A 13,513-nucleotide genomic window follows, 5' to 3' on the forward strand; every position below is an offset into this window, starting at 1 on the left:
GAGAGGGGATCTAATTGAAACGTATAAAATTCTGACAGGACTGGACTGACTAGATGCAGGATCGATGTTCCCGATGGTCGGTGAATCCAGAACCAGGGGTCACAGACTAAGGATAAGGGGTAAGCCATTTAGGACAGAGATGAGGACGAATTTCTTCATCCAGCGAGTGGTGAACCTGTGGAATTCTCTACCACAGAAGGCAGCAGAGGCCAATACATTAAATATATTCAAGAAGGAGTTGGATATATTTCTTAAGGCTAAAGGGATCAACGATTATGGGGAGAAATCAGGAACCGAATACTGAATTTGGATGATCAGCCATGATCGCATTGAATGGTGGAGCAGTCTCGTGGGGCCAAACGGCCTACTCCTGCTCCTATCTTCTATGTTTCTATGTTTCTATTAGCCAAGGCATAGAATTCAAGAACAGGGAGGTTATGCTTGAACAGTATAAATCACTAGTTAGGCCACAGCTAGAGTACTGAAGACAGTTTTGGTCACCACAGTACAGGAAAGATGTGATTGCACCAGAGAGGGTACAGAGGAGATTTACTAGGATGTTGACAGGACTGGAAAATATTAGCTATAAGTAAAGATTGGATAGGGTTGGGTTGTTATCTTTGGAGCAGAGGAGGTGGAGGGGAGACATAATTGAGGTGCATAAAATTCTGAGGGGCCAAGATACAGTGGATAGGAAGGACCTATTTTCCTTAGCAGAAATGTCAATGATCAGGGGTGTAGATTTAAAGTAACTGGTAAAATGGTGAAAGAGGAGTTGACAACAACCATTTTCACACAGAGAGTGGAGGGAATCTGGAAGTCACTACCGATCACATTAATAGAAAGCACTATGGACATGTACTTGAAGTGCTGCAACCTACAGGGCTACAGACCCAGAGCTGGAAAGTGGGATTAGGCAAAATATCTATTTTTCGTCCGGCAAAGAAACGATGGGCCGAATGGCCTCCTTCTCTGGCGTAAATTTCTGTATTTCTATGATCTCTGCCCTTAATCTTCAATATTCCAGGGAATACAAGCCTAGATTATGTGATCTCTGCTCATAGCCTAACCCTTGGAGCCCTGGTAACACACTTGTGAATCTGCACCGCACTCCCTCCAAGGTCAATATATCCTTTCTAAGGTGCAGTGCGCAGAACTATACACAGTGGCCTAACCAGGCCTCTGTACAGCTGTCACACAACTTCCTTCCATTTACATTGTGCAGGGCAGTTGTCTAATAGTTTGCACATGTCATTTCACTGTTGAAAGGTTGCATTTACGCAACTGCGATGGCCGAGTGGTTAAGGCGTTGGACTTAAAACCCAATCCCCGCGCAGGTTTTAACCCTGCTCGCAGCGATTCTACTGCAATTTCTTTACTTTATTTCATCGGTTCACTGTGGAGATCACTGGCCCCGAAACTGATCAGAATTCTCTCCACTGCACGTTATTACACTGATTAACCCAAAGCTGTTGTTCCAATTGGAAACACTAATTTGTCATCAATTAGAAATTGTGGATTTGTTTGAAACTGTTGGCAAAGATCAGTGAGAAATTTACACATACGACAGCACGTAAAAATTCCATTTAATAAAGAACCCTGCAATGTTTGGAAGGAAAAGAGTGGAAACGCGGTTTGGTTTTCTAAAGTTGAACATGAATTAAAAAGTGTGTAAAACGACCACGGCAGGACTCGAACCTGCAATCTTCTGATGGCATCAGAATTTACACCGAAGTCAGACGCCTTATCCATTAGGCCACGCGGCCACACAAAGGAGAACTCAACAAATCCTAATAATGAGTGATGAAACTCCGTCACTGTGTTCATTTCAATAACAACAGAGAATACTGGAAACAATCAACAGGTCAGGCAGCATCGAGTGAGGGAGAAACAGAGTTAACCTTCCAGGTCGAACCCTTCGTCAGAACAGGAAAAGGTTAGGGAAGAGGGATTTTTAAGCAGGGGTGGGTGGAGGCGAGGTAAGAATAAAGGGAATGTCTGTGATAGAATGGAAGGCAGGAGAGATTGACTTACAAAAGGGATGATGGTGCAAGGCAAAAGGAGAGGTAATAGGACAAGTTAACGATCAAAAGATGGCTCAAGATGAGGTGTGAATGATTATGGCAGAAACATTAACAAATGTCATGTGAGGAAACATGGGAACAAATTAAAAAAATAAAAGAAATACAGGGGCCAATTTATAGCCTGAAATTGTTGAACTCGGTGTTAAGTCCAGAAGGCTGTAAAGTGCATTATAGAAAGATGAGGTGCTGTTCCTCGAGATTACGTAGAGCTTCATTGGAACAGTGCAACAGGCCAAGGAAGGAGAGATCAGAGAGGGAGTGGAGCAGATAATTATAGTGACAGGTGACCGGAAGCTCGGGGTCACACTTGCCAACTGTTCTGCAAAGCGGGCACCCAATCAGAATTTGGTGTCACAATGTAGATTCAGCGAATACAGTAACTAAATTGTAAGAAGTACAGGTAATCGCTGATTCACCTGGAAGGAGTGTTTGGTGCCCTGGGCGATGGGAAGGAAGGAGTTAAAAGGGCAGATGTTGCATCTCCTGCACTTGCATGGGATGGTGCCGGGTGAAGGAGAAGGGGTGTTGGGGTGATAGAGGAGTGGACCAGGCTGCCATGGAGAGAGCGGTCCCTTCGAAATGCTGAAAGGGAGGAGGGGAAGATGTGTTTGATGCTGGAGGTGGTGGAAATGGCGCAGGATGATCCTTTGAATGTGGAGGCGGGTGGGGTGAAAGGTGAGGACAAGGGGGGATCCCTATCATGTTTCTGGGAGTGAGCGGAAGGGATGAGAGCAGTAGTGCGGGAAATGGAACAGACACGGTCGAGTGTCATGTCGACCATGGTAGAGGGGGATCCTCAGTTGAGGAAAATGGAAGACATACCGGAAGCACTGGTATGGAAGGTGGCATCATCAGAACAGATGCAACGGAGACAGAGAAACTGGGAGAATGGAATGGATAAATCCCCAGGGGTCTTGACAGGGTAGATGCTGAGAGGGTGTTTTCCCTCATGGGGGAATCTAGAATCAGGTGGCATAGTTTCAGAATAAGGGTTTGTCCATTTAAGACGCAGATGAGGAGGAATTTCTTCTCTCAGAGGCTTGTGAATCTTTGGAATTATCTACCCCAGAGAGCTGTGGAGCCTGAATCATTGATTATATTCATGGCTGAGATAGACAGATTGTTGAACTATCGGAGCATCAAGGGTTAAGGGGGAACAGGCAGAAAAGTGGATTTAAGGCCAAGATCAGATCAGCCATGAACTTATTGAATGGTGGAGCAGGTGCGAGGGGCTGAATGGCCTACTCCTGCTCCTATTTCTTATGTTCTAATATTCTTATAAGGGCAGCAGGTGCATGGGAACACCATCACCTCCAAGTTCCCCTCCAAGTTACACACCATCCCGACGTGAAAATATATCACCATAACTTCATCGTCGCTAGGTCAAAATACTGGAAATCCCTCCCTAACAGTACTATTGGAGTACCTTCACCTCATTGACTGCAGCAGGTCAAGAGGGCTTCTCACTACCACCTTCTCAAGGACAATTAGGGATGGGCAATTAATGCTGGCCTTGCCAGCGATGCCCAAGTCCTAGGAACAAATTAAATTAAATTAAAATTGTCACGACTGGATGTGGAAGGATTGCAGAGCTTTGATCTGATCCATTAGTTGTTGGATCGCTTAGCTCTGTCTACACATGCGGTTTCCATAGCTTAGCATGTGTGTAGTCCTGAGTTGTAGCTTCATGAGGTTGGCCCCTCATTTTAGGTACGCCTGGTGCTGCTCCTGAAATGCTCTTCTACACTCCTCATTGAAACAGGGCTGGTCCCCTGTCTTGATGCTAATGGTAGTGTGAGGAATACACCGGTCCATCAGGTTACAGATTGTGGTGGAATACAATTCCAAAACTGAGGCCCCCTCTGCCCTCTCGGGTGGACATAACAGATCCCATGGCACAATTGTAAGAACAGCAGGGGGTGGTGAGGTTTACCCCGGTGTCCTGTCGCCAATATTTATCCTCAAATCACCATCACTAAAACAGGTTATCCTCGATTATCACTTTGTGGGAGCTTGCTGTGCACAGATTGGCTGCTGCTCTTTTTCCTACATTACAACAGTGACTACAACTACATTGCCTGTAAAGCGCTTTGAGACGTCCTCAGGTGAAAGGCGCTGTAGAAATCAGAGTCTTTCTTTTACAGCCTTCGAAGTCACAGAATCACAGAAATCCCACAGTGCAGATAGAGGCCATTTCGGCCCATCGAGCCTACACCGACACATATCCCACCCGATCCCCGTAACCCCTACACCAACACATATCCCACCCTATCCCCGTAACCCCACGTATATAATCCCCCTAACACTAAGGGTCAATTTATCATAGCCAATCAACCTAACCCGCACATCTTTGGACTGTGGGAGGAAACCGGAGCACTGACAACTGAAAAAAACCAAAAATCAACATAAATTGAATTTAACAGCAAAAAAAGCTAAGTCAGGTCGGTTAGCTCAGTAGGTTAGAACGTAGAGCTAATAACGCCAAGGTCGTGGGTTCGATCCCCATATGGGCCATTTACTTTTTGATGGTGTGGGTAGTTTCTTAATTTTGCTATTTGCTGAAAAGTTTGGAGCTGTAATACTTTGAAGCAAAGCTACAAAACCTTAGTTCTGCAGAGAGCTGAAGGAACTGGAAGGTTGACCCTGTGTCTATCTGTCCACAGATGGCGCTGATCTACAAAATACTCCTACTGGTCGCGTGGCCTAATGGATAAGGCGTCAGACTTCGGTATTAATTTCTTGAGGTTATCAGGATATTGCAGGTTCGAGTTCTGCCACGGTCTTTTTACACACTTTTTAATTCGTGTTCAGTTTTACAAAACCAAACCGTGTTCCCACTTAGTAGCTGAAGGTGATTCCACAACAAACACTGCAGGGCTCTTTATAATTAGTATTTTTGATGCTGCTTTGTGTGTGTATTGCTCACCAGTTCCCAACAAATCCACAATATCTAATTGATGCCGATAAATTATTAGTGTTTCAATTGGAACTTTGCGTTAATCAGTGCAATGAAGTGCACTGGAGGGAATTCTGATCAATTTCGTGGCCAGTGATCGCCACAGCGAGCCGATGAAATAAAACATTTGCATCAAAGTCGCTGCGAGCAGGGATCGAATCTGCGTGGGGAAACCCCATTGGATTTCGAATCCAACGCCTTAACCACTCGGCCATCGCAGCTGCACATTAACAGTGAGAAAATGCTTCGTACTGTGAGTGAGTCAGGAACTAGCTGAGAGAAGACAGGTCATAAATACTCACCGATAAATCCAGCAGGGAATTCAGGATTAACTTCTTTGGCCAAAGAGTGCTGGGAATGCAGTAGTTGAGGTGAACACTACCACATGCATTTATGAGGAAGGGAGAAAGGAATAGAAGGATATGCTGATAGGATTTTTTTAATTCGTTTCTGGTTTGTGGATGCGCTGGCAAGGCCAGCATTAAATGCCCATCCCTAATTGCCCCTTGAGAAGGTGGTGGCGAGCCGCCTTCTTGAACCGCTGCTGTCCGTGTGGTGAAGGTGCTCCCACAGTGCTGTTAGGGAGGGAGTTCCAGGATTTTGACCCAGCGACGATGAAGGATCGGCAATATACTTCTAAGTCCGAATGTTGTGTGACTTGGAGGGGATCTTGGAGGTGGAGGTGTTCCCATGCGCCTGCTGTGCCTGTCCTCCAAGTGGAAGAGGTTGCGTGTTTGGCAGTTGCTGCTGAAGAAGCCTTGGTGAGTTGCTGCAGTGCATCTTGTAGATGGTACACACTGCAGCCACGGTGCGCCGGTGGTGGAGGGAGTGAATGTTTAAGGTGGGGGATGGGGTGCCAATCAAGCGGGCTGCATTGTCCTGGAAGGTGTCGAACTTCTTGAGTGTTGTTGGAGCTGCACTCATCCAAGCAAGTGGAGAGTATTCCATCACACTCCTTACTTGTGCCGTGTAGATGGTAGAAAGGCTTTGGGGAGTCAGGAGGTGAGACACCCGACGCAGAATGCCTAGCCTCTGACCTTCTCTTGTTGTCACAGTATTTATGTTCAATGGTAACCCCCAGGATGTTGGTGGTCAGCTCCTTTGTTCATGTTGGACCAAGGTTTTAATGAAGTCGGGAGCCGAGTGCTCTTGGCAGAACCCAAACCGGGCATCAATGAGCAGGTTATTGGTCAGTAAGTGCCACTTTACAGCACTGTGGATGACACCTTCCATTACTTTGCTGATGATTGAGAGTAGAGAGTAGACAGATGGGGCGGTAATTGGCTGGATTGGATTTGTCCTGCTTTTTTGGACAGGACATACCTGGGCAGTCTTCCACATTGTTGGATAGATGCCAGTGTTGTAGCTGTACTAGAACAGCTTGGCTGGAGCACAAGTCTTCAGAATAATAGCCGGGGTGTTGTCAGGGCCCAGAGCCATTGCTGTATCCAGTGTGCTCAGCCTTTTCTTGATATCACGTGGAGTGAATCGAATTGGCTGAAGACTGGCTTCTGTGATGGTGGGGACCTCAGGAGGAGGCTGATATGGATCAGGCCAGGTGGTCCATCCAGTTTCATTTTTATTATTTTGTTTCATAGCGGTTTGTTACAACTGAGTGGCTTGCTAGGCCATGTCAGAGGGCAGTTAAGAATCAACCACATTGCTATGGGACTGGAGTCACACAAAGGCCAGACCGGGTAAGGACGGCAGATTTCTTTCCCTGAAAGACATTAGTGAACCAGATGGGTTTTTACGACAATCCGATAGTTGCATGGTTACCATTACTGATTCTAGTTTTATTTGGGGGGTGAGGAGAAATAGAGAAGGAGGAGCCTCGTGTGGAGACCAGTTCGTGCAAATGGACTGTTTCTGTGGGGCAGACTCTGTAATATTATGTAACACCCGTTTTAATCAGACACAGAATGATCCGGGACTGACAGCACATCCCTTTTAAACAGATACAGAATGACAAGGGACTTACAGCACATCCCTTTTAAACAGACACAGAATGATCCGGGACTGACAGCACATCCCTTTTAAACAGACACAGAATGATCCGGGACTGACAGCACATCCCATTTAAGCAGACTCAGAATGATCCGGGACTGACAGCACATCCCTTTTAAACAGACACAGAGTGATCCTGGACTGACAGTACATCCCTTTTAAACAGAAACAGAATGACCCGGGACTGACAGCACATCCCTTTTAAACAGACACAGATTAATCCGGGACTGACAGCATGTCCCTTTTAAACAGACACAGAATAAACCGGGACTGACAGCATGTCCCTTTTAAACAGACACAGAATGATCCGGGACTGACAGCATGTCCCTTTTAAACAGACACAGAATAAACCGGGACTGACAGCATGCCCCTTTTAAACAGACACAGAATGATCCGGGACTGACAGCATGTCCCTATTAAACAGACACAGAATGATCCGGGACTGAAAGTAGACCCCTTTTAAACAGACATGGAATGCTGCCTGACCTGCAGAGTGTTTCCAGCATTTCATCTGTTTATATTTCAGATTTCCAGCATCAACACTATTTTGCTTTTGTAATAGAGTTTTACGTAATTGGCTCTGTGGCGCAATGGATAGCGCATTGGACTTCTAGTTGTAATGACAGATTAAGGCATTCAAAGGTTGTGGGTTGGAGTCCCACCAGCGTCGGATTTTGGGCGAGGGTTCGGTGGTTCCTCCACTGACAGTGCATTTTGCAGTAAATCGGTAATTCAGAGAAGGGAAACTACCGCCCCGACACTTTCTCTCTGAGTACTCTCAACCCCTGAGTCAGTTACACAGGAGCAGGAGGAGGCCATTCAGTCCCATGGCCGTTTTACATAGGAACAGGAGGAAACCATTCAGTCCCATGACCCTTTTACACAGGAACAGGAGGAGGCCATTCAGCCCCTTTAGCCTGTTACACAGGGACAAGAGGAGGCCTTTAACGCCTCGAGCCTGTTACATTGGACAGGAGGAAGCTGTTCAGCGATACAAGATCTGTACAAGAACAGTAGAACTCCATTCAGCCCCTCGAACCTGTTACATAGGATGAAGAGGAGGCAAATCAGACCCATGATCCAGTTATAAAGGAACAGGAGAAGGCAATTCAGACCAACGAGTCTGTTTCACAGGAACAGCAGGAGGCCCTTCAGCCCCTCAAACCTGCCACACATGAACAGGAGGAGGACATTCAGTCCCTCAAGCCTGCTACACTGGAACAGGAGGAGGCAATTCAGACACACGAGTCTGTTATTCGGGAAAAGGAGGGTGCCATTCAGCCCCTCAAGCCTGTTATACATGAACAGGAGGAGGCCATTCAGCCCCTCGAGCCTGTTATACATGCACAGGAGGATGCCATTCAGCCCCTCGAGCCTGTTACACAGTAACAGGAGGAGGCCATTCAGCCACTCAAGCCTGTTATACAGGAACAAGAGGAGACAATTCAGACACAGGAGCCTGTTATACAGGAACAGGAGGAGGCTATTCAGCCTCTCGAGCGTGTTATACAGGAAAAGGGGGAAGCCATTCAGCCCCTCAAGCCTGTTGGACAGGAACAGGAGGAGGCCATTCAGCCCCTCAAGCCGGTTACACAGGAATAGGAGGAGGCCATTCAGCCCCTCAAGCCCGTTATACATGAACAGGAGGAGGCCATTCAGCCCTTCAAGCCTGTTTTACATGCACAGGAGGATGCCATTCAGCCCCTTGAGCCTGTTACACAGGAACAGGAGGAGGCCATTCAGCCCCTTGAGTCTGTTATACAGGAACAGGAGGAGGCCATTCAGCCCTTCGAGTCTGTTATAAAGGAACAGGAGGAGGCCAATCAGCTCCTCGGGTATGTTACACATAAACAGCAAGAGGCCATTCAGCCCATCGAGCCTATCATACAGGAACAGGAGGAGGCCATTCAGCCCCTCGAACCTGTTGCGCAGGAGCAGGAGGAGGCTATTCAGCCTGTTATGCAGGAAAAGGAGGAAGCCATTCAGCCCCTCAAGCCTGTTACACAGGAACATCATGGGCAAGGAAACCTCCTGCTGATTACCACCTACCACCCTCCCTCAGCTAATGAATCAGTGCTCCTCCATGTTGAACACCACTTGGAAGAAGCACTGAAGGCAGCAAGGGCACAGAATGAACTCTGGGTGGGGACCTCAATGCCCATCACCAAGAGTGGCTCGGTAGCAGCACTACTGACCGAGCTGGTCGAGTCCTGAAGGACATGGCTACCAGAATGGGCCTGCGGCAGGTGGTGAGGGAACCAACACGAGTGGAAAACCTTCTTGACCTCCTCCTGACCAATCTACCTGTCACAGATGCAAAAAGTTCATTGGCTGTAATGCGCTTTAGGATGTCCTGAGGTCGTGAAAGGCCTGTAGAAATGCAAGTCTTTCTTTTACAGCCTTCCAAGACAAAGTGACTTTGCTGGCAAAGACCAGAAACAGGGACAGTTCTATAGGTGAGGTTTACAGATGGGTTGGTTAGCTCAGTTGGTTAGTGCGTGGAGACCGGGTTCGATTCCCGGCCAATGCAGATTAGCATTTTTAACAATTTATTTCAGAGCAAACACATCACTTGAAATATTAATAATAAATTAGCTGTTCCTGTGTAACTGGATCAAGGGAATGAATGGCCTCCACCTGTTCCTGTGTAACAGGCTTGAGGGGCTGAATGTCCTCCTGCTCCATTGTAACAGGCTCGAGGGGCTGAATGGCCTCCTGTTCCAGTGTAACAGGCTTGAGGGGCTGAATGGCCTCCTCCTGTTCCTGTGCAACATGCTCGAGGGGCTGAATGACCTCCTCCTGTTCCTTTGCAACAGGTTCGTGGGGCTGAATAGCCTCCTCCTGTGTAACAGGCTCGAGGGGCTGAATGGCCTCCTGTTCCAGTGTAACGGGCTCAAGGGGCTGAATGGCCTCCTTCTGTTCCTGTTTGACAGGCTCAAGGGGCTGAATGGCCTCCTCCTGTTCCTGTTTGACAGGCTCGAGGGGCTGAATGACCTCCTCCTGTTCCTGTTCGACAGGCTCGAGGGGCTGAATGGCCTCCTGCTGTTCCGGTTTGACAGGCTCGAGGGGCTGAATGGCCTCCTCCAGTTCCGGTTTGACAGGCTCGAGCGGCTGAATGGCCTCCTCCTGTTCTTGTTTGACAGGCTCGAGGGGCTGAATGGCCTCCTCCTGTTCCTGTTTGACAGGCTCAAGGGGCTGAATGGCCTCCTCCTGTTCCTGTTTGACAGGCTCAAGGGGCTGAATGGCCTCCTCCTGTTCCTGTTTGACAGGCTCACGGGGCTGAATGGCCTCCTCCTGTTCCTGTGTAACAGGCTCGAGGGACTGAATGGCCTCCTCCTGTTCCTGTTCGACAGGCTCAAGGGGCTGAATGGTCTCCTCCTGTCCCGGTTTGTCAGGCTCGAGGGGCTGAATGGCCTCCTCCTGTTCCTGTGTAACAGGCTCGAGGGACTGAATGGCCTCCTCCTGTTCCTGTTCGACAGGCTCAAGGGGCTGAATGGTCTCCTCCTGTCCTGGTTTGACAGGCTCGAGGGACTGAATGGCCTCCTCCTGTTCCGGTTTGACAGGCTCAAGGGACTGAATGGCCTCCTTCTGTTCCGCTTTGACAGGCTCGAGGGGCTGAATGGACTCCTCCTGTTCCGGTTTGACAGGCTCGAGGGGCTGAATGGCCTGCTCCTGTTCCTGTGCAACATGCTCGAGGGGCTGAATGGCCTCCTCCTGTTCCTGTGTAACAGGCTCGAGGGGCTGAATGGCCTCCTCCTGTGTAACAGGCTCGAGGGGCTGAATGGCCTCCTCTTCCAGTGTAACGGGCTCAAGGGGCTGAATGGCCTCCTCCTGTTCCTGTTTGACAGGCTCGAGGGGCTGAATGGCCTCCTCCTGTTCGTGTTTGACAGGCTCGAGGGGCTGAATGGCCTCCTCATGTTCCGGTTTGACAGGCTCGAGCGGCTGAATGGCCTCCTCCAGTTCCGGTTTGACAGGCTCGAGCGGCTGAATGTCCTCCTCCTGTTCCTGTTCGACAGGCTCGAGGGGCTGAATGGCCACCTCCTGTTCCGGTTTGACAGGCTCGAGGGGCTGAATGGCCTCCTCCAGTTCCGCTTTGACATGTTCGAGCGGCTGAATGGCCTCCTCCTGTTCCTGTTTGACAGGCTCGAAGGGCTGAATGGCCTCCTCCTGTTCCGGTTTGACAGGCTCAAGGGGCTGAATGGCCTCCTCCTGTTTCTGTTTGACAGGCTCAAGGGGCTGAATGGCCTCCTCCTGTTCCTGTGTAACAGGCTCGAGGGACTGAATGGCCTCCTCCTGTTCCTGTTCGACAGGCTCAAGGGGCTGAATGGACTCCTCCTGTTCCGGTTTGACAGGCTCGAGGGGCTGAATGGCCTCTGCCAGTTCTGGTTTGACAGGCTCTAGGGGCTGAATGGCCTCCTCCTGTTCCTATTGAACCATGTTTCAGGCACTGAAGTGTCTGATGTTCCGATTGTGCCCTCTGCTGTCCCGGCGCAGAAAGAAACACAGTGCCAGTGTATAAAACCCCAAGTCCTTGTACTTTCTTTCTTTCTTTGAATCTTTCTTTCATTTCTTCCTTTTCTGTGCCATATGCTCCTTAATCTATTGTTGCTTAGTGATAGATGTGTTCATATTTGCCGGTTTCAACGTGTTCATTGCTTCTGCTGATTTGAATTGTGTCGAAAAAGTGAACTGAATTTCTCCACCTGTATGAAGCATTCTTGGTTTCGAAGCTGTTTTGGTTTCAATCAAACAAACGCACAGATTTCTCGAACTCGCTGAGCCATTCCTGGCCAGCATTTGTTTCTTGCTTCCTTGCATTTGGAAAGGCCCAGGCTTCATCCCCGGCCTGTGCTGAGGGAGCTGACCTGAGCCTGGGCAGCGCTTACAATTGGTGTCTGTGGCCCTGTGTTAGAGAGAGGGTGAATGAGCCTGGCTTCTTGCCCACTCGCCCTGCTGGCTGTGGGCAATGGCTGAGCAGAGGACCAGTTGTGATGGGTGTCAGCAGGAGGGGAGAGGTGGAGAAGGGAAGTTGTATAGATAAAGAAAGGGGCTCCCAGCTGTGCCAGCTGCTGCTGCCCACAGTAGGCAGTTTGGACAGTGGGTTACCACAGCCCATGACACACACGAGCCAATCCAGCCTCCTCGTGGACTGCCTTCACTTACACTTCTCCTTTTTAAGATGAAACTGTCATTTTATTCATGTGACGTCTAAACCACATCCCCTCTGATTGTCATTTCAAAACCATTGCACTTACAGTCTCAGCTCAACATCGGCAAACCCCAGCAGCAAGCAGGTGAGATTTACAATCTCTTAATGATCAATGATCTTTCACAGGAACGTGTCAAATCAGTGCTATGTTGTTAAAGTCAAAACAGGATGTCAAGGTCTTAGAGAGGGTGCAGAGGAGATTTACGAGAATGGTACCAGGGATGAGGGAATTCAATTATGTGGAGAGACTGAAGAAGCTGGGATTGTTCTCCTTAGAGCAGAGAGGGTGAAGAGGAGATTTGATAGAGATTTTCAAACTTATGAATAGTTTTGATAGCGTAAATAAGAAGAAAGTGTGTCCACTGGCAGAAGATTCGGTAACCAGAGGACACAGATTTATGGTGATTGGCAAAAGAACCAGAGGTGACATGAGGAAACATTTTTTTTAAGCAGCAAGTTGTTGTGATCTGGAATGCGCTGCCTGAAAGGGCGGTGGAAGCAGATTCAATAGTAACTTTCAAAAGGCAGTTGAATAAATACTTGAAGGAAAAACATTACAGGGCTATGGGGAAAGGGCAGGTGAATGAAATTAATTGCAGAGCTCTTTCAAAGTGCCGGCGCAGGGCTATGGGGAGAGAGTGGGGCACTGGGATTTTTTGGGATTGATACAGGTCTATGGGGTGTGAGTGGGGCAGTGTGATTAGTTTGGGATTTATTCAGGGCTATGGGGTGAGAGCGGGGCAGTGGGATTAGTTTGTGATCGATACAGGTCTATGGGGTGTGAGCGGGGCAGTGGGATTAGTTTAGGATTGATTCAGGGCTATGGGGTGAGAGCGGACCAGTGGGATTAGTTTGTGATTGATACAGGTCTATGGGGTGTGAGCGGGGCAGTGGGATTAGTTTGGGATTGATTCAGGGCTATGGGGTGAGAGCGGGGCAGTGGGATTAGTTTCTGATTGATACAGGTCTATGGGGTGTGTGCGGGGCAGTGGGATTAGTTTGGGGATTGATACAGGGCTATGGGGAGATAGCGGGTCAGTGGGATTAGTTTGGGATTGTTACAGGGCTTTGGGGAGAGAGCGGGGCAGTGGGATTAGTTTGGGATTGATGCAGGTCTATGGGGTGTGAGCGGGGCAGTGGGATTAGTTTGGGGATTGATACAGGGCTATGGGGAGATAGCGGGTCAGTGGGATTAGTTTGGGATTGTTACAGGGCTTTGGGGAGAGAGCGGGACAGTGGGATTAGTTTGGGATTGTT

The 13,513-nt window shown here is 48.6% G+C and overlaps 2 non-coding genes across 2 annotated transcripts; both read right to left on the reverse strand.

Moving 5' to 3' along the window:
* Positions 1-1,677: 1,677 nt before the first annotated feature.
* Positions 1,678-1,766, reverse strand: trnar-ucg (transfer RNA arginine (anticodon UCG)). The gene is given in 2 exon segments: positions 1,678-1,713; positions 1,730-1,766. It is a non-coding gene; the product is annotated as a tRNA-Arg (tRNA).
* A 3,413-nt stretch (positions 1,767-5,179) lies between these two features.
* On the reverse strand, positions 5,180-5,261 carry trnas-cga (transfer RNA serine (anticodon CGA)). The gene has a single exon. It is a non-coding gene; the product is annotated as a tRNA-Ser (tRNA).
* Between the last annotated feature and the right edge of the window lie 8,252 nt (positions 5,262-13,513).

This window comes from Somniosus microcephalus, unplaced genomic scaffold (genome assembly GCF_052327205.1).
Source record: "Somniosus microcephalus isolate GS21.2 unplaced genomic scaffold, FLI_Smic_1.0 unresolved_chr8, whole genome shotgun sequence".
In the NCBI taxonomy this organism is placed as follows: domain Eukaryota; kingdom Metazoa; phylum Chordata; class Chondrichthyes; order Squaliformes; family Somniosidae; genus Somniosus; species Somniosus microcephalus.